At 39.5% G+C, this 20,883-nt stretch overlaps 1 long non-coding RNA gene across 1 annotated transcript in view; it reads right to left on the bottom strand.

Annotated features, from left to right (window-relative positions):
• Positions 1 to 7,346: 7,346 nt before the first annotated feature.
• LOC113602214 (uncharacterized) overlaps positions 7,347 to 20,883 on the bottom strand; it is a 61,484-nt gene continuing 47,947 nt past the window's right edge. Inside the window, exons 5-6 of the long non-coding RNA XR_008291786.1 lie at positions 11,720 to 15,305; positions 7,347 to 11,570 (exon numbers count right to left, since the gene is read on the bottom strand). This is a non-coding gene — a long non-coding RNA (uncharacterized LOC113602214). The remainder of the gene's footprint in view (positions 11,571 to 11,719; positions 15,306 to 20,883) is intronic.

Consider the following 20,883-nt stretch of genomic DNA (forward strand, 5'->3'; position numbering starts at 1 on the left):
GGAATCGTTAGTAGGCCATGTATTTCTCCTGTGGAGGAGGAGAGGAGGGTCCTCAAGTCAAGAAGAAGGGCTTCAAGAGACTCATTTGAAAACTTTGACATGGGTCCCCTGGCTAGAGAGACTGGAGCTGGTGTCTGATTGATGCCTGAACAGTTTAAAGGGAAGAGGCTGTGACTAGTCAGGAGGCCCAAGATAGTGAAGCCAAGGGAAGCTGTTGTATTGGAAACAGTCTAACTTCCTGAGCTGAGCAAGGCAAAGAATGTGTGAATTCCCATGGGCCAAATGGAATGGAGCTGGATTGTATCATCTTGAAAGGGACTCTGGCCAGTGTGATTCCAAAGGAAATCATCGTACTGGTCATTAGCAGTTGGAGGAAGGGAGCTGTTGATGAGAGATCCTAACAACAGTCATGGTGAGTTGCAGAAGAGAGAGCCTGAAGAACTCACAGAAGGACATCAAGAATCAGTGTGTCATCAAAGGAGTCTACCATATGGAGAGGGCATCTACTCCAGGTTCCAACTGCACCAGCCAGGCAAGACCCTTCTGTCCCTTAGTTGTCCTTCCTTGTTCTATCTTCCTGCAAACTCCCAGCCCATGCCCAACCTGAGAAGGGTTGAAATAGCAGCTTGCAAGTAGATGAGGTGGTAATGCCAGATATGGGAAAAGAAGTCAGCCAAAGCTCCCACTCCCGCTCCCTGCTCCCACAGCAAGATTCCAAGCTACAGAAAAAGGGGAGACATTTTTCCTTAGATGACAAACTGGAGATAGGCAATTATGATACTGGACTGAACTTTCATTATCTGAAAAAGACCAGATAAGCTATGGACAAGGTTGTGATTTAAGCAAGGAGGGGGAAGAACAATTGAAAGAACAGCTCTGAAAGGCCTGTGGTGAGAAAGAATAAGCTTGCCTTTTCTTAATTCCCTATGTATGCTAGCTCATTTTGAAAATTCAGTACATATACATGTACATATTGGTGCATTTACAAATAAATATTTTTATAAGAAATTATTAAAAAGTTGACTTATATACATTTTGAAACATTAGAACAGGACTGAACTCAGCAATAAGAGGAAATAATTTCTAGTTGTTAATTAGCACAAAATATATCAAAAATAAAGACATCTTTTATTTTACATTTTGTGCTATCCAATAAGACCCAAGTGATTCAAATAGGAAAACATTGTTTTTGTGTCTGTTCAGCTCACGTCCAATTACTACAAAGACTAGTGCTGCGAATTGCATCCTCACATAAAATACCGTATTGCTGAGACACCTGGGTGGCTCAGTTGGTTAAGCATCCAACTCTTGGTTTCAGCTCAGGTCATGGTCTCACACTTTCATGAGTTCGAGCCTGCTGGGATTCTCTGTCTCCCTCTCCTTCTCTGTCCCTCTCCCACTCACACTGTGTCTGTCTCTCTCAAAATAAATCAATACACTTAAAAAAAATACTGCATTGACTCTACCTCTGTATTTTTTCATTGCAGCATTACACAAAAATCCCATTTTCCACAGGTACCACAAGTAGTACAGAGAAGAGAATCATTAACATCAACATTGTCTTCCAAAGTGTCTGGAGGCTTAGTGGGGTGTAATGGAGAATGTTCTGTCCCACAATATGCACTGAGCATGAAGTACCTCTCTATTTACAGCGGATAGAAATCCTGAGGACAAATAACTTTTATTGTCCCTTACTGCCTGATATTTATTTGTTCACGTTGGGTATTGTTTCTTCTTGGAGAACTTTCATCTGTGTTTCTAGAAACTACAGGATGACATAGATAAGCTTGTCTTTGAAGTATTCTGACTTTGGGCCTGTTCGATTAAGATGGTTTGAAACTCCTAATACTGATTTTCTTTTATATAGCAGGCTTCCTTCTTTGACTTGTGCTGAACTTCATTGTATAAAGAGAATAATACTTATTCATTGTTAAGTATCAAATACTGGCTAAATCTCTTATAATTAGGATTTAATTGAATGCTTAGACCTATGGTAGACACCATTATTTGCCATGGATGAGGAAGCAGAGGACAGAGAAAGTAATTGTCTAGCCAAACTCCACTACTGCCCTATACGGTCTTCAATAAAAAACCAAAAAAAAAAAAAAAAAAAAAAAAAAACCCACAAAGGAAAAATTTTTAAAAGTGTATTTAATAAACAATAATATTTAAGTAATAAGACACATAAATGTTTATAACATGATCAATCATAATTAGGCAACAATAGGATAGTAAATGAGGCTTGTGTAACAAATATAAAGATTAAAGATCATTCATTTCTTTATTTAGCCATTTGATGCCCTCCCCTGCAACTTTCTAGTGTTCTCAAATATCCACAGAGACTTTTGTACTACAAATTAATTTATACTTTAATTTAATTTTGGTAGTAACAATTAATGTGGGATTTACACATTTAAAAGGTTTTAAGGTGTACAATACAGTATTATCTATAGGCGCAAGGTTGTACAGCAAGTCTCTAGAATTTATTCATTTTGCATAACTGAAACTTTATACCCATTGAACAGCAACTTCTCATTTCCCTCTCCCCGCAGCCTCTGGCAGCGGCCACTCCATTCTTTGCTTCTATGAGTTTGACTACTTGAGACACCTCATATAACACATGGAATCCTGTAGTATTTGTCCTTCTGTGACTGGCTTATTTCCCTTAGCATAATGTCCTCAAAGTTCATTCATGTTGTCACATATTTGTAAGTCTGATAACATTCTAGGGTGTGTATATACCACATTTTAAAAATCCATTCATCTCTCCATGGACACTTAGGCTGTTTCTATATCTTGGTTATTGTGAATAGTGCTGCAGTGAATACAGGAGTGCTATTATCTCTTAAAGATCCTGATTTCAATTCTCCTGGATAAATGCCCAGAAGTGAGATTGCTGGAGCATATGATTGTTCTATTTATAATTTTTTGAGAAACCACCACACTATTTTCCATAGCAGCTAGACCATTTTGCATTCCCATCAACAGTGTACGAGGGTTCCAATTTCTCCACATCCCTGCCAACACTTGCTGCGTTTTGTTATTTTAATAATAACCATCCTGACAGGTGTGAGGTGATATCTTACTGTGGTTTTGATTTGCATTTTCCTGACAATGAGTGATGTTGGGCATCTTTTTATATACCTATTGACCATTTGTGTGTCTTTGGAGAAATGTCTATTCAAGTCCTTAGCTCGTTTTTCAGTTGGGTTAGTTTCTTCACTCTTGAGTTGTAGGAGATCCTTATTTTGGAAATTAACTCCTTATCAGATGTATGGTTTGAAAATATTTTCTTTCATTATATAGGTTGCCTTTTTACCCTATTAGTTTTTCCCTTTGATGTATAGAAACTTTTTTAGTTTGATATAGCCCCATTTGTTTATTTTTGCTTTTGGTGTCATATCCAAGAAGTTTTCAAGATAAATGTTATGAAGATTTTTCTTTTTCCCATGTGTTTTCTTCCAGGACCTTTACAGTTTCAGGTTTTATGTTTAAGTCTTTAGTCCACTCTAAGTTAATTTTTGTTTATAGTGTAAGATAAGTGTCCAACTTCAACTTCATTCTTTGGCCTGTGGGTATCAGTTTTCCTGGCACCATTTGTTGAAGAGACTTTCCTTTCCCCCATTGTGTGTTCTTGGCACTCTTGTGAATGGATTTATGGATTTATTTCTGGGCTTTCTATTCTGTTCCATTGGTCTATATGTCTATCTTTATGCCATGCCATACTGCTTTGATTACTGTACCTTTGTAATATACTTTGAAGTCAGGAAGTGTGATGCATCTAGCCTTGTTCTTCTTTGTCAGAATTGATTTGGCTATTTGCAGTTCCATATGACTTTTTTCCATTCCTGTAAAATTGTCATACGGATTTTGACAGGGATTGCATTAAGTTTGTAGATTGTTTTAGGTAGAATGGACATTTTAATAATACTAAGTCTTCCAATACATGAGCATGGGATGTCTTTCCATTTGTTGATGTCTTTAATTTCTTTGAGCGATATTTTGTAGTTTTCAGTGTACAAGACTTTCACTTCCTTAGTTAAGTTTATTCCTATTTTATTCCTTTTGATATTTCTTTAAACGGGACTGTTTTCCTAATTCTTTTTCAGAATGTTTGTTATTAGCATATAGAAAAATAACCAATTTTATATGTTGATTTTGTGTCCTGCAACTTTACTGAATTCATTTTTTTGTCCTAGCTGGCATGTGTGTGTGTGTGCGTGTGTGTGCATATGTGTGTGTGCATGTCGTCTTTAGAGCTTTCTATATATGATATCATGTCATCTGTAAACAGGGACAATTTTACTTTCCACAGAGTTTACTGAAGGCAGATCACTGCATAATAAAGTTGGTATCATAAATCACTGAGAAAAGAATAGTTTATTCAATAAATTGTGTTGGGATATTTGGCTATCCATTTGTCAGGAAATGTTCTTCAAACCATACATCAAAATAAGTACCAGATGATTTAGCATTTAACTCAAAATAGTGAGCCATAAAAATTCTAGAAGAAAATATAAATGAATGGAAAGTACATAAAAGGCAGAAGCCACACATTTAAAAAACAACAATATAAAAATTAATGCATTTTGGGGCGCCTGGGTGGCACAGTCGGTTAAGCGTCCAACTTCAGCCAGGTCACGATCTCGCGGTCCGTGGGTTCGAGCCCCGCGTCAGGCTCTGGGCTGATGGCTCAGAGCCTGGAGCCTGTTTCCGATTCTGTGTCTCTCTCTCTCTCTGCCCCTCCCCCGTTCATGCTCTGTCTCTCTCTGTCCCAAAAATAAATAAACGTTGAAAAAAAAATTAAAAAAAAATAAATAAAAATAAAAATTAATGCATTTCAAAACCACTGTAAACCAAAAATGAAAGGTTAACAAAAAAACTCAAGGATAACCATAACTTTCATGGTAGGACAAGATCAGTATCTTTTATAAAAAATAAATTTATGATTATTACAGTAGACAAGTTTCCAATAGTAAATTGGGCAAAGGACATGAACACATATCATAGGAGGAAGATTACCAGTGGTGATGAAAATGTTCCATTCTACTAGAAGTTAGAAAAATACAAATAAGAACAACACCAACAGATAGATTCTTCCCAACTGTGAGGAGGAGGACATGGAGAAAATGGCAAGTCAGCTGGGACCTGGGAGATACAAAATCAGGAGGTTGGAGATAGAAGTAGGGACTGCCTCCAGGCAGATGTAACTACAGAGCAAAGGCAAATCAAGCCAGGCTCCTCTGGGACTATAGCAAACCTAGATATTTGGGTGGTAGAAGAGACCAGAAAGATACACAGGAAGTTTTCAATGGTGTGTTTTATTATTTTCTTGAAATGACTTACTGATTTTCAGGGGTTGGCCAAAAACAAACAAAAACTAATACATTAGCATATAGTGAAAAATAAAAATAAAAACAAGCCAATCAAAATATGCAGTTTCCAGGGGTTTTGTTTTTCTAGAGATTTTAGCTAAAACATGAAAAATCTCATTCTCTTTAAGAAATAGTTTTGAACCCAAAAGGCAGTGGGTGGACCAGACCAACCCCCAAGTTGTATGGGTTCTGCTCCTGGAGTACCTGGTGCCATGGATCCTCAGTCATGGCTCTCCAAGAGCAGGGAATCTTCAGACCCTTCTATCCAGGGGGTCATTTTCTTTTATAGTAGTGTTTGGGTGCCATAATAGAGCTCAAAAGCACAAATGCCATTCCTGAAAGAATGAATGCTCTTCAGAGTTCTTTAAAAGTTCATTTTCAACATATTAGCTTTGTCAAAGGACCATTTTATATTTGCAGTACTCCAAGAAGAAGCCAGCAACTTCTAAAAGTTTTCTGAAGATGAGAAATATGGGGAAGAGAGAGAGATGATGCGAATGAATAAAATAACTAAGAACAACTGCATAAATGTTGGTCCTGGGGGAATTTCTCTTCCAGATCGGCATTGCAGGAGTCTGCTGCATTTTTCAGACCCCACGGTCTGAGATGCAGTCCATTTTTGAGGCTGATTTCTGTGTGTGGCCACTGACAATCCTGCGTAGCTGTGGCCTAATCGATTTCCTTTCCAGTAGTAGATCTTTTCTGCTTTTCCCTATCTTTTCAAGGTGTTTTACAATAACTTAGGCTAATTAATCTTCTAGGTATTCATGTCGCCAAAAGAGGAATCTCATCCAACTCTCCTACAAGGATTCTTTCAAAATTCCTCAAATTTGGATGTACCTCATTCCTTAACAGCAGTTTTCCATGTTCACAGTTCTGTCTCATCTTGGAAATTAAATTCAGCCTTGCAAAGAGGTATTCTCTCCTTTCAGTAAGGGGCATGTAACATGGGCACCAACCTATTTATATTGATAGTTCAAAGCCAAATTGGCCCCCAAATTTACAAATGATTCTTAGCTAGTAGTTTATTAAGAATGTTTTGGTGAACAATAAGCTACCCACTCTGACCTCTATACCAAAGGTTTATAGAGAAATTTTAACAGGATTCTGTCACTCCAGACCCAGCAAGGCCATATTGAATGATGGCTGAAAGACCAATTTTTACTTTTTAATTTCAAAAGCATAGGTTTTTTTAAAAAAAATGTATTTATTTGGGGGGGGCACAAGTGGGGGAGGGGCAGAGAGTGAGGGGGACAGAGGATCTGAAGCAGTCTCTGTGCTGACAAGCTGACAGCAGTAAGCTGGATGTGGGGCTCGAACTCACAAACTGCAAGATCATGACCTGAGCTGAAGTCAGATGCTCAACCGACTGAACCACTCAGGTGCCCCTCAAAAACACAGTTTTGTGGAAGTATTCTCCCTATGTCCATAGAGCCCTCATAACTATCTCAAAGATTAGAAATAAATCTTGTTCTCTGTGACTTTTCTGTAGCCAACTGTGACAAAAATATATTAAGCATGCAATAAACATTTGTTATAGATTGAACCTGTGGGAGCAATAATCACTTTTCTTGAGTACCTGCATATTTCAGGCCAAGTGAAATCCTGGATTTATCCACTCTCTTCCAAAAGAAACAATCATTGTGGTAAGATATTTGGATTAATAACATCATTTCATGTTTTAGTTTGCATAGTACTCTTCCACGCCATCAATGTGCTGTGCAACAAGGCCTCCTTATAATGTCTTCCAGAAGGCCAAACTTTCTCAAACCTGAGGAATTAAAGTCTGGCAGATTGTAAGCTACTCCTCAAAAGTTAGTTAGAACTTTGTGAAATTTCTTTGTTGAATAGCACTGAATTCATTCTCAATCAGCTTGAAAATGCATCACCGCCCTCTGAAGAGCCAGTAGCAGATTACTCATTAGGTCTGAAATAATCTAATAAGATAGGACATGGAAGGTAAGTATTAAAAAAAAAAAAAAAGAAAGAAAGAAAAAACCGGCCAACTGAAAAATGCTTATTTTGTGAAATTTTAGGTTTCAGTGACTTAAAATGTTACCTATATACAAAGATTGGCATCTGAAGGTTTTTTTTCTCCACTGTAAAAAGCTATGAAGACAGCAAACATACTGTTTTGATCAATAAAGCAACAAGGCTCAGGAAGGCCAGAGGTTTAGGGTGACCAGCTGGGCTGAAGTGTTTTCTGAGAAGCAGAACTTTGGTGCTAAAACTAAAAAGGTCCCTGGAAAACCAGGCCGATTGCTCACCCTAGCACGAGTACTAACTGAGAATCCTTACCCTTAGATTCTAGTCCCAGCCCTACCTGTAGGTTGGCCCTGCCCTGGGCGAGATATGCAATCCTATTTCCTTACCTATAGAATGAATAATCAAATGGTAACTGATGCTTCTATCAGCTTTGAAGTGAATAGTGTTCAATATTCCACAACATATATATATATTTTTGTCTTTAAAATATATATTTGGTCTTTGTCCACATTCCTGGCACAAAGCTCCTAAAACCCTTGGGATTTCCTAAATGAGAAGTGGGAAAGAGTCTTTTTTTATGTTAATGAGGTGACTTTTGAAAAGACCCTGGGTAACCTAAGGATGGGGACTGGTTACCAGAAGAACTAACCTTGTAATTAGAGATTGGAACTTTTAGTTCCACCCTCTCTGACTTCTGAGGAGGAAAGTTTAGAGAGTGAGTTCAATCACCAATGGCCAATAACTTAGCTAATCATGCCTATGTAATGAAGCCTCCATAAAAACCAGGAAAAGGACAGGGTTCGGAACACTTCCAGGTTGGTGAATGAGTGTAATGCTCCAAGAGCATGGCAGCCCCAAGCTTTCCCCACACCTGGCCCTGTGCATCTCCTCCATCTGACTGGTCCTCACATATATTCTTTTATAATAAACTGGTAAACATAAGTAACGTTTCTCTGAGTTCTGTGAGCCGCTCTAGCAAATTAATTGAGCCCCAGAAGGAGGGACCTTCCGATCTCTAGCCCGCGGGTTAGAAGCACAGGTGGGTGACAATCTGGACTTGGGATTGGCATCTGAAGTAGGAGGGGGGGCAGTCTCATGGGGCTGAACCCTTAACCTGAGGGACCTGACACTACCTCCGGGTAGACAGTGTCAGATTTGAGTTCAATAGCAGGTCACCCGGCTAGTGTTGGAGGATTGCTTGGTGGTGTGAAAACACACACACACACACACACACACACACACACACACACACACACATACATTGGACTTGGTGTCAGAATTGGAGTGATATTCTCAGGACTCCCATCTTCTATGAGAATATGAAGGGGAAAAAAAGGTTAAGTAAAGCTTGCTTGCGGGGTGGGGGGTGGTCACTCAATTACAGCAGTGAGCTGATGGACCATATCTGTCCCACCCTTGGCCGGTCTTTCCTAAGAATCCCGGGGGCTCCTTAAGAGAGGGCTGGGAGAGAGCAGAAGCCAAATCGGCTACGGGTCCCCTCGGTATTGACTGACCACACTTGCGTCCTCACAAAGCAGTGAGGAGCTCCTCACTGGGTCTCAAATAAGAAAAGGCCCAGGCCCTGCCTGTTTAAGGGTGTGCATCCCAGTGTGTGCCCTGCAAAACGTTGAAATGCAAAAGAAAATTTAATATGATCAGCTTTTTCACACAGATCTTGGACACTTTCAACCCAGACTGTGACTTCACCACAGCCACGGCCCAAAACCTCTCAGAATGAGGAGGGCAGGAGTGATCACAATTTAACAGGCTGGGGAGCCAGTGTTCAGAACACCCCCCACCCCCGTGGAGGGGAAGACTACCCCCCAGGAAAATGTAGAGCAGGGGAGGGAAGCCCAAAGGAGGAAAGGAACAAAGGTTGGTTCTGCTGGCAGGGAGAAGATAAAGTTGGGAGTGGAGAAGGAGAAAGGTAGTGTCAGCCAAAGGCAATAAACAGGCCTTCCACAAGTGCCTCAGAGCAGCACTGGAGAGGCGAAGGAAATTAGCCCATTAATAAAGGAGAAGGGAAGGAAATGACTGCTTCAAGAATGTCTGGGGCACTCAACTATTTAAAAATATTTTTAGTAAGAAATCTAAAGAGGCCCTGCATAAAGAGCTGGCGATCAGCGTCAACCTGACAGTCCTAAGAGGTAATAATGCTAAGTGAGGACAGCTGAGAAAGCCAAGTAGCCAGGAGCCTGTTTGTCAGACAGGTGGGGTAAAGAAAGCTGTCATCTTAAGGAAGAAATCCGTCAAGCTGGTTATTTTCTTCTGGGGAGAACATTGTAGTAGCAAGAGGATGGGCCTTCCATGGGCTTAGATACTCCAGGTCTGAATCCTCTCTCTAATGCTGAGACCTCGGGCCATGTTCCTAGACTTTCCACTTCAAAGTTTCCTCATCCGTAACATGGAGCTGTGAACAGTTCCCTCCCATGCAGGTGCATATCGGGATCCCAGGAGACCATGTGAGGGCGCGAAACGGCAGCTATTTGCCTTAACAAGCCTACAACCTCTTCTTCGTGAAACCCCAAATCCAAAAACTTCAAAACCAAAAGGGTTTTGATAACTCATTTGGCAACAACAACCTCATCTAGAATTACTTTGACAGTCCAAACTAGCCCAAATTGATTATTTATGTTTTCTACTTACATTATTTATTATTTTAATATTTATATCTATATTATGTTAAATATTTATGTTTCCATTATTTGTTATATTATGTTGTTTATATTGTGATAATATCAGACTATTTATATTTTACATGTATCCCACTTAAAGTGAATATTTATATATTTAGCTACGGAAACATTAATGTGTTTGATTAGGGGTGCTGCCTCAGACCCCTGTGGGAGATGTTACGTAATGTGCAGCAAATGCACATATCTTCCCTGAAGTCTAAACAATTCTGAGTCACAGCGGTTCAAAGAGTTTTGGAGAAGGGCATATGGACTCACACCTTGGCGAGTCTCGGATCCACCCCCTCATTAAGAATGGCACAGCTCCAGCGTGGAATCCTGACCTTATAGCCCAAGTGGAGGATCAGACCCAGAGTAAGTTCCTCCCAAATTCCGTGAGGACTTGACTCCGCCAGCCCTGCTCAAGCAAATGGCAGGGGGGAGCCTAATTTATTAGCTGTTAATGTTGTTACGCAACAAACTTGATCTCCAAGTTGCAAAAACCCAGTTGGAAGAGGTAAAAATGTAAAGTGATCATAACGACCAGAGTGTTAAGCTCAGAAGATATATGAGTTTCATGGGAAGAAGTTTCCAGAAGTCAGAATGACACTGAAGCTCATGAATTTGTTTTTTTAAAGTACTACTTCTATTCAGCATTAATTTCCTTTTATGTTGTGGTTTAATTTCAGTCTTAACAAATTCAGCCAGGATTTTGGGCATGAGGATAGGATAAGTAAGCTGAAAATTTGGATATGCAGATAATGGAAAGGAATCTGCTCCAACTGGGCAGTCAGGACTTGGCGGGGCGGTGTGGGGGGGGCGGTGAAGATGGCAAAAGGGCGGTAAGAATGTGTTAAGCAAGGAATCGGGCAAGGTGAAATTGGTGTAGAAAAAAGAGGTGTGTGTGAAGAGAGGCAGAACCACCCCTACCAACTTACCTGGGGCTTCTTATGAACTGGTGCGTGGGTGTGTATGGACACGTCTGTGTGCTATGCACACACCTTACTGGTCCACATTCCATCCCTCACCAAGTCTCTTTCCTCTTCCCCACGAACATACTGTAATCTCCACATCTCCACCCACCATGCCTGAGCGGAAAATGCACTTTCGACAGCCCTGTATCTCAGGCCTGGGACAAGGCACGTGTAGCTATCATCCAAGTTCACCTAACACGGCGCTGCATCCTCTTTCCCAGTTGCTAAGGTCCCCCTGCAGGAGGCGGGATGGCGCAGTGGTTAGGAGTGTGGCCCTATGCTGGAATGTGAATCCTAACCCTGTATGAGTTTGGTGGTCACTTAATATCCCTGCATTCAGTTTCCCCTTCTGTAAAATGGGACAACAGCCACAGTGCTTTACTCACGGGGCTTTTTGAGGCTTGAATGAGGCAGTTCTTGTACAGCTGACCACAGGGCCTGGCTCAGCGATTTCTCCGTCCAGGGGCTTCGTGCCCTGTGCTTACGGCAGCTCCAGGGCTCCCAACTATGCCAAGTAGCCTGTCTTGCAGAGACATCTCCAACCCCTGCTTAGACAATTGAACCTAAAATAAAAACAGTATTTTATGGTGAGGTCTCTCTGGCTAACAGCTGTTAATTTGGGGGTTCATTATTTTCTTAATCATATTAAGCCCTCAGTCTCCAAATCTCTCAGCTAAACTGCCCCGCCACTTCCTGCTTTCCCACAAGCTACTCCTGGCTCCTTTGTCTGTTCTTGGCCCTCTTGTCAGTTGTGGTGGTGTGCAGGGTAATCCTAGTTGTGCAGATTTGCTTCCATGGGACAGACAGGGTGGGACCCGGGCCGAACCTACAGGCAACACGGCAGCCTCACGTCTAAGTTGCTTGCCCTGTTGGTGTTGTTGCAAAACTTCCAAGTTTTATTGGCAGAAAGGATTCCAAGAATCTTTTTTCAACTTCAGATAAGAAATTCTGGAAGAGAGACCATTCAAATGATATCCCTTAGAATTTGAAAAATGTTCACTGGCCTGTCTCCTACTATTATTTATGTACTTCTTATTTATGTTGAGAGTTGATCCTTTGATTGTTGGAACGCTGTCCTTTATTTCACGTATCTAGTGCAGTCTTATCGTCAAAAACCAGGAACAGTGGTAATATAAGAGGACTCCGAATACAGCACGGGGCAGGGCTCCTGGAACGCCCGGGTCTCTGCCACTGCCCCCCTCTGAAGCTGGTCAAGATACAACAAAGGCATCACTTAACATGGCCTTTATCCCCTCTGGGGATTGTGAAGCTCTGAATCCTCTGCTGAAAGGAGAACTGAAATTACTTCAGTAAAATGAACATAAAGGATTAAAAAACAATGGGTAAGAAGTAGGAGAGGTGAGAGAACAGATCTGTGGAATACATACTTTAGCCAAAATATGAAATTTCTTCACTTCAACACTTACTAGGATGCCATTCAGAGATAATTACACCATTTATTAAGCACTCCCTGTGGTGGGCAGAGCGGCAAGCCCTTGGGACATTAATCTATTGTGAATCCTAAATCCTGCAAGGTGAATGTTATGGCTGTTTGAACGGCCTCATACAGAAGAGAAAACTGAGGCTCAGAGGGGTTTAGGAGGCCAGTAGACCATGGGGCCAGGATTCAAGGTAAAGACCGTTCGTCTCCAAAACCAGCAATTTGCCACATGTCATCACACCTTTTTAGGACTGGTTTCAGTCATAATACAACATCAGCAGTGAATGTGGAAATGTGACCAGATTTTCTTCCTTGTTTTTAAATTTTACCATCTCCTATATCCTGATGATTCCCTTTTGCAATTTCTATTCATTTATTCACTTATGTATTCATTCACTCACTTATTTGACATGTTCTCTCTCTCTCTCTCTCTCTCTCTCTCTCTCTCTCTGTCTCACACACACACACACACACACACACACACACACACACACACAGGAATTACTATTATAATCACTGTCCTTGAAGAACTTGCAGTGGAATCAGAGTTTGCTGTAGTGAAATTTGCTACAAAGTATAGATTTATGCATTTTACCAGAAGATAAAGCCAAAAGAAATAGAGGTAGGAAAACAGTTTGCAGACAAAAGTTAAAGAAGACATATTAGCAGCATACAAGGCGGCTTAAATTAAATGTTATTTATGCTTTATGATTGCTGTTTGACAATCTCCCCATTGTTTATCAGCGACACTACAAATTACTATGAAGAAAAGCTTCTCTGTGCACGGGGTAAGACAAATTCACTTTCTGTTTCTGTTGACAAGGGAATCAGAATCTGTTTGGTGCCATCTAAGGTCTTCCAAAACAACATGAACACTGTTCATGTGCATTTTCTGGGAGAAGGCAGAAGGGGTTAGCATGTTTCTGGACTGAGGGCCATGATAACTGTCTACCGATATTTAAAGGGTATAAATGAAGACCTGATTGCTTTAAGACATGTTGGTACTAACTTAGTTTACTAAAGATGCAGAAGAGCCGGGTGAGGCATGACTGAACTCCAGACCCCCCCCCCAAAACTTTGTACTGGGGGCCTACCAGATATAACACAGCAGGGAGTGAGCCTTGGGCTCTGAGAGGAGAGAGCCCTTACAGATTGTATCAGCGAGGAGGTGACAAAGATAACGGTCTATCTGGTGGCCTCCAGAAAGACTTTATGAGGGAAGATGATTGCAATTTAATGGCATTCCAGGAGAAGGAAACTATTCATGGACGCTCCACTGAGGAGAGAAAAAACAGAAGTACCTCCAGCTTTAAGAAGAATGTAAAGGGCAGACTCAAGCTCAGGGAAGTGGATGGTTGATTGTACAGTTTGTAATCACCAGCCCTCACTTCGTTTCATTCTCCTCTGACTCTCCACCTTTCCTCTGCATCTCTTTGGAACTTTTCATGGAAGCGTGGGATGGGAACAGAGTAAAGGCTCTCAAAGTAGTTAAATTGTATTCTTTTTTGGCAACTCTAGGGAAAGGCTCTTTAGATTAATTTAGAGCTATTAATTATTAAGAAGTTATTAAGGTTAAAGTTTCTTGGAACACTTATGGATATCATTTATCCAGATAACAGGTCCCAAGTTTATGTGGGTAATTGGATTTTGGAGCTACATACTCTAATTTTGGGGTGAGAGGAGGGTATTGTTGCACAACAGGATGGAACCATGTAGAAAGAGATCATGTTAAATGTTATCATCTACAATGAAGGCTAACTCTACAGAATTTAGATTTTTTTAATGACCTATAAATGCCTTCAAAAAGACAATGAATTGATGAAGTCTTTTGATAGGTGTAAGTCACAAAATTAAGAGACTGTTTGTAACAGACGCAACCAATGACAGGGCACTCAGAGCAGACAGAAAAACAAAAACAAAAACAAATAAAACAAAACAAAACAAAAGCAAAAACAAAAACCTTCTCTAGAACAGAGGGCATGAAGATGAAAAGAACTTCTCTTCTGCCTTATGTAAGAAGTGGCTGATGATTTCTTTACAAATACCGAATAGTATAAGTCCTAAATAAGAGGCAAAATGTCTCAGTTCCATCCAAATGCTATAAATGTAGTTAAATGGGAACATACGGTTATTTAACATTTCTATAGGACTGTCTGTTTGCCAAAAGATTTATAATCACTGTTCCTGAATATTCACGACATCTCTCTAAAGCACAATTTCCCATACAGGGACTATGAGGCCGTGGGGATGGTGGAAGAATTCCAAAAGAGTCATGGGGATTGGAACTGTAGTATTTCAAACAGCTGTCTGGTGGTGATGCAAAATTGGGGGCTAGAGGAGGGAGGTACAGAGATCCCAGCACCCTGCGTTCCCTGGGCAAGTCTCCCCCTGGACCCTTGGCCCTTTCTCAGGACCAGGCCTGACCCCCTGCAGCATCCTAGGCTCCGCCCACTCTCCTGTCCTCTGGAGCACCAGGGGCACCTGAACCCCTTGGGAGCATAGTATAGAAGGGGCTTTTTGGAATCTATTTGAATCCCAGCTTCCGTCCTTGCTTGCTGGATGGCTCTGGCTGGCATATTTCTTACCCATTCTGAGCTTTGAGTACTACATCTGCAAAATGTTAGCTATTCATAATGCTGTGCAGAGTTGTGATAAAGAATGAGTAGGAGGAATCACGCAGGCTTATTTCACTTAGCATAATGCCCTCAAGGTCCCCCATGCTGTTGCACATTGCAGAACTTCCTTCTTTCTTGAAGGTTGTATAGTATTCCACTATGTAAACACCACATCTTCTTTATCCATTCATCTGTCGATGGACATGTAGATTATTTTCATACCTTGACTCTCGCAGATAGTACTGCAATGAACACAGGAGTGCAAATATCTACTCAAGATCCTGAATGCAATTCTTCTAGAAAAATACCCAGAAGTGGGATTGCTGGGTCATATGGCAGTTCTATTCTTAATTTTTTGAGGAGCCTCCATACTGTTTTCCATAGTGGATGTACCAGTTTGCATTCCCACCAACAGTGTACAAGGATTTCCAGTTTCTCCACACGTGTTGCCTTATGTTTTCTTTGAAAACAGCTATGCTGACAGGTGTGAGGTTATATCACACTGTGGTTTCAATTACATTTCCCTGGTGATTAGTACTTATAGTTATAATGTGCGGTACACTTAAAAATTTGTTAAGAGGGTAGATTTCATGGTAAGTGTTGTTATAACAATAAAATAAAATTAAAAATAAAGTAAAAAAATATTTACACAGATAAAAATAAAATATAAATTAATTTCAATGTATAAACTACATATAACATACTTAACACATTGTAGGAGCCCAGGGATTAGTAGTAACTCTGTTCCCATAATCTCTCTAGGTGCTTCTTTGATGTTTCAGGGAAGCAAAGACTTTTTCATTTGGAGAGCTGAACTCTGAATATCTCTGACTAAAACAAATAGGAAATGCATACATACATATCTATAAAAATAAATAGATAATATTGCAAATACTTAAATATATAGTATATAGATATAATAAAGCTTGATAAAACTTAAGTGTTCTCCCAGTCATGATCTTTGGTTTATTCCTTCTGACTATCTTGCTGGGATAGTGCACTGGAAATCCCATTTGACCCGTGCCCCTACTTTTATTCCCCAAAGCCCCAGCTATAGCAGAGTCTGGTGACTTTATTTTCTAGGATGGGCTATCTTCCTGGAGGATATAACTGAAATATGATGAGACTTTTTTCAAGAACAATAGGTAACTTCTTATCTCAAATAGAAAATTTAATCTTTAGGTATTTGGTGGCCATTCTATCAGGAACTTCCCCTTAACAGAAGTTATACTATTCTGGAAATTTCTTCACCTTTCACATGTTCCATGTCGTAGTCTTTTAAGTGGATTGAAGAAGGAGGCTGAAGCTACAAGGACAGTGATGATGAGGGTGGCACCTGAAGATCAAATGTAGTCCTTTTTCTGGAGGATCATTCTCCCAAGGGTAAGTGTTATGTGATCACAGTTCCAGAAAACAAAGCAATTTGATAACTCAGATATTCTAATAGTGAAAAAGTTCATTATTTAGTCTATTGGCCAGTCAGGGGAAGTAGGGAGATTTCCTCGTGTGCAGCCTGGTGACTGCCAATCACTGCAGGAGGAGAGGCTACAAGTTGACAACGAAAAGTTGTCTCTCACCATCCCAGCCTCATGTTCAAGGTGAATTCCTTTTAGCTCAGAATATGGCCCTGGGCTCTCTCCTCACATACATTTCTTGCAAATAGCTGATTCAGGAAGCCTCACCTCACTTAAAGATGAATAACCAGAAAGGAACCAGCACAGTACCTGTACATGAGAAAGGCTGAAACAAGTGAGAAAAACAAATGAAGAAGATTTGAAAAAGATTCAGTAGAAAAATATTCTCACAAAACAGATGAAATTTGGGACCCAAAAGACTGTCATGAATTTAAAAAGAAAAAAAAAAAAAAAAAACCCAACAACTTAGTGAAGCAATCATCTTCAAAAAAACAGGAGCTCAAAGCAAAACAAAACAAAAACCCAGAGCCCAGATAGACAATAGTTCAGGAAATATTGAGCAAGAGAAAAGGAGGTGAGACAAGAACTGGCAGAAAAAGGTGACTGAGAAATAAAAACTACAATGGTGGCCACAGAAGGGAGGTAGATTCTGCTGGATGCATGCCAGGTATTCACAGGATGGGAGGGAGGAAAGGAACGAAATGGAAATGAACAAAGGTTTGTTAAGGATTAGCAGGAAAGCAAACAGTAGATAAAATAGACCTGAAAAAGAAAACAGAAAGTGTGCAACAGGAATAATGTTTTAATATATAAAATGTTAACCCTTTCATATATAAAAGACTGGACTATTCAGACTGAAAGGGGTTACTCCATTGCAGGAAAAATTAATGCAAAACCATCAACATCAAGTCAAATCCTAGAAACATTTTTGGATTGTAAGGATACATAGGAATCCTTTGAACTTATTCATTGCAAGACCAAGTCACCTATAAAGAGACTTGAAATAACTCAGGCTGGCCTTGGGTTTCATCATAGCAACACTCAGAAGAGCTAAAAGACATTTAAACAACGTCCACAACATATGACCAAAGAATTTTATACCCAACCAAACCACTTTCAAGACAGAAAGCAGAAGACAAATATTTTGGGTATACAAAACTGATAAAATGTTAAGTTTCATGTAAGAGACTTTAGTTCCCTTTTGTTATGCCTTTTAGTGCAAATCAACAAAAAATGTAATTAATAAAGTAAATTTAATTGATACACACAGCTTTCTATACTATGAGAATATACTTTTCCAAGTACTCTTGGAATAGTCAAAAAATTGACTGTATAGACAGGGGCACAAAGAAAACTTCAATGAATTACAAAATTTAGAATGAGCATAGAAAACTTCTCTGATCACAAAGCAATTAATTTAGAAATTAATAATAAAATTAGGGGAGAAAAAAATCCTTCCACTTGGAAAAGCTAAAATACTCTTTCGTGTACAATACTACTATCAGGGATGGGTTTAAATAATGAAATAAAAATAATTAAGTTAGCATATATCAGAACCTATAAAATAGAGCAGAACTCTGAGGAAAATTTCTACATTCAATATTCACATTTATATAAGAGAAAGAAAGCATGTAGGTATAAATTTAAACAAAAACTGAAAATTTAACAAAAACATATAAGCTCTGTAGAAGGTGACATCTTTAAAATGCTGTTAAGAAGCAAAAGACTTGGGGGCACCCGGGTGACTCAGTCAGTTAAACATCTGACTTTTGATTTTGGCTCAGGTGATGATCTCATGGTTCCTGAGATAAAACCCCATGTCAGGCTCTTTGCTGAGTATGGAGCCTGCTTAGGATTCTCTCTCTCTCCTTCTGTCTCTCTCCTCCCGTCCCCTGCTCATGCTTGCTCTCTCTCTCTCTCTGTCTCAAAATAAATAAATAAATAAACATATAGAAAAAAGAAACAAGATTTGAAGAAATTGAAAGGTATACCATATTCTTAAACAAGAAGACTTTAAGCAAAAGCCTCAACTCTCTAAAAAAAATCTATGTGTAGCAAATAAATATATAGGATTTTAAAAACTAGAAAAACTGTTTTTAAAGCTTATAAGAAAAATCAACAGGCATAATTCCATTTCTGGTAATAGTGGGCTCGGTTATTTAGATTAACCCTTCCACTGAAAAAAAATGAAAAAATGAATAAAATATTAAATAAAATTGTTCTTAAAAGTATTGAAAAGTTGGGGCACCTAGGTGGCTCAGTTGGTTAAGCATCTGACTCTTGAGCTTCAGCTCAAGGTCAAGATCTTGAGGTTTGTGAATTAGAGTCTCATGTCAGGCTCTGCACTGACAGTGAGAAGCCTGCTTGGGATTCTGTCTCCCTCTCTCTCTCTGTCCCTCCTGCTCTCTCTCTCTCTCTCTCTCTCAAAATAAATAATTTTTTTTAAAAAGCATTGGAAAGATGACAAATAACAAGAACCTACTGAATGATCAGCATCTGACATCAGTGACTTTGTTGATCAGGTTAAATTGAGTTGGCTCTGATTTTTAATGGAGCCTCAGGATGAAAAAGACAGAACTCAAAGGCCAGGATGCACCCAAGGTCAGAGGAAGGGTCTCATAACAGACTCTTGCCCCACATTAGCTGGGACTCCCAAAGGTGAACCAGAGATAAACCTGTTCCCCTTGCCTCTACCTCAGGGACCTTAGGGAGAGTTGCCTGTCCACTAAGCAAAGTAGGGAAAAGAAAACAACCACCACCACAACAAAAAACACATGTCTCTGTTAGATGTCACTATTAAACCATTGGCCAGCATTCACACTTATTTACCACCCAAAGGCATATCACTGGAGTGGCCCAAAAATCTTCAAGCTATGAATTTGGTTTAAAGTGATACCAAACCATAGTGCTTCCAAGCACAGGGCAGAAGCAAACGCTAATCATCTCTGGGAGCAGATGCTTTCATCCTAGGCCTCGGGGATTTTGTACAAATGATTTTTCATAGGCAGTAAGCATTGCAGTTGAAGACTAGTAAACACACTAGAAAGCAAGGCACCATTAGTTAATGCCAGCACAAATAAAGAGACAGAAGAGGTGATTCACACAACTTTGGCTCTTTAAACACAGAGCATAAACAGCTATGCCAATTTTATTTAAATGAATGGAAGAGAAGCTTTAAATATCTGCAAGGAATAGGAAACAATAAAACGTGACATGGTGGGTTGGAAAACCAAATAGAACTTCTAGAAATGAAAGATAGAGCAACAGAAAAATACAGTAAAAAAAAAAAATCAATGAATGGGTGTGGCATTAGATTAGACACAGTAGAAGAATTAGAAAACTGAAGATAGTAAGAATAAACTATTCGGAATGGTAGTGCAAAGAGGCAAAAAAAGAAAATATGAGAGAATAAGAGACACCAAAGATAGAGAAGTTCTCTCTTGTCAAAGTCTCTCTCAAGAGAGTAAATGGTGTGTCAGCTGGAGAGAAGAGAATGGGGTTATGGATTGGTGAAGGAGTAATATTGAATCTTAAATTTGAATGAAAAGAAATTCACACCGGGGCACCTGGGGGGCTCAGGCGGTTAGGTGTCCAACTTCAGCTCAGGTCATGATCTCCCTGTTAGTGGGTTTGAACCCCACATCTGGCTCTGTGCTGACAGTTTGGAGCCTAGAGCCTGCTTCAGATTCTATGTCTTCCTCACTCTCTGCCTTTCCCCTGCTCACACTCTCTCACTCTCTCTCTCAAAAATAGGTTAACATTGAAAGAAAGAAAGAAAGAAAGAAAGAAAGAAAGAAAGAAAGAAAGAAAGAAAGAAAGGAAGGAAGGAAGGAAGGAAGAAAGAAAGAAAGAAATTCATATCAATACACATCACAAAGAAACTATGGAACGTTCTAGACAAAGAGAAGATCTTAAAAGCAGCCAGAGTTGAAGTGGAGTGGGATGTGACAATTATCGAGTAAGACTAGCTCTACCAGATGTCATAGTACATTGTAATGTGCTATCAATGAATACCTCATGGCATTGGTACATGAGCAAATAGATAGATCTATGTAACAATAAGAGACCCAGAAATAAATCTATGATATATGGGGATTCAGTATATGATAAAAGTTAGCAACTCAATAGGGAAAAGATGTCTTATTTAATAACATACTGAGACATATAAGCCTCTGGGAAAAAAAATACATGCTTGGATTCTGACTTCCCACATTATTACAGTTAAATTGTAGATGGATCCAAAATTTAGAAGGGAAAAAAAAACAAAACAAAAAAAGTTACTGGAAGAAAAAATAGAATATACTTAAAAAAAAAAAAACTCTTGAGTAGTAGAAGCTTTCTGTGTATCACAAAAAGAAAACTGAGAAAATATAATTTTGGTAATTTTGGCAATTTTTACTGTACA

Source organism: Acinonyx jubatus, chromosome D3 (genome assembly GCF_027475565.1).
Source record: "Acinonyx jubatus isolate Ajub_Pintada_27869175 chromosome D3, VMU_Ajub_asm_v1.0, whole genome shotgun sequence".
NCBI classification, from domain to species: Eukaryota; Metazoa; Chordata; class Mammalia; order Carnivora; family Felidae; genus Acinonyx; species Acinonyx jubatus.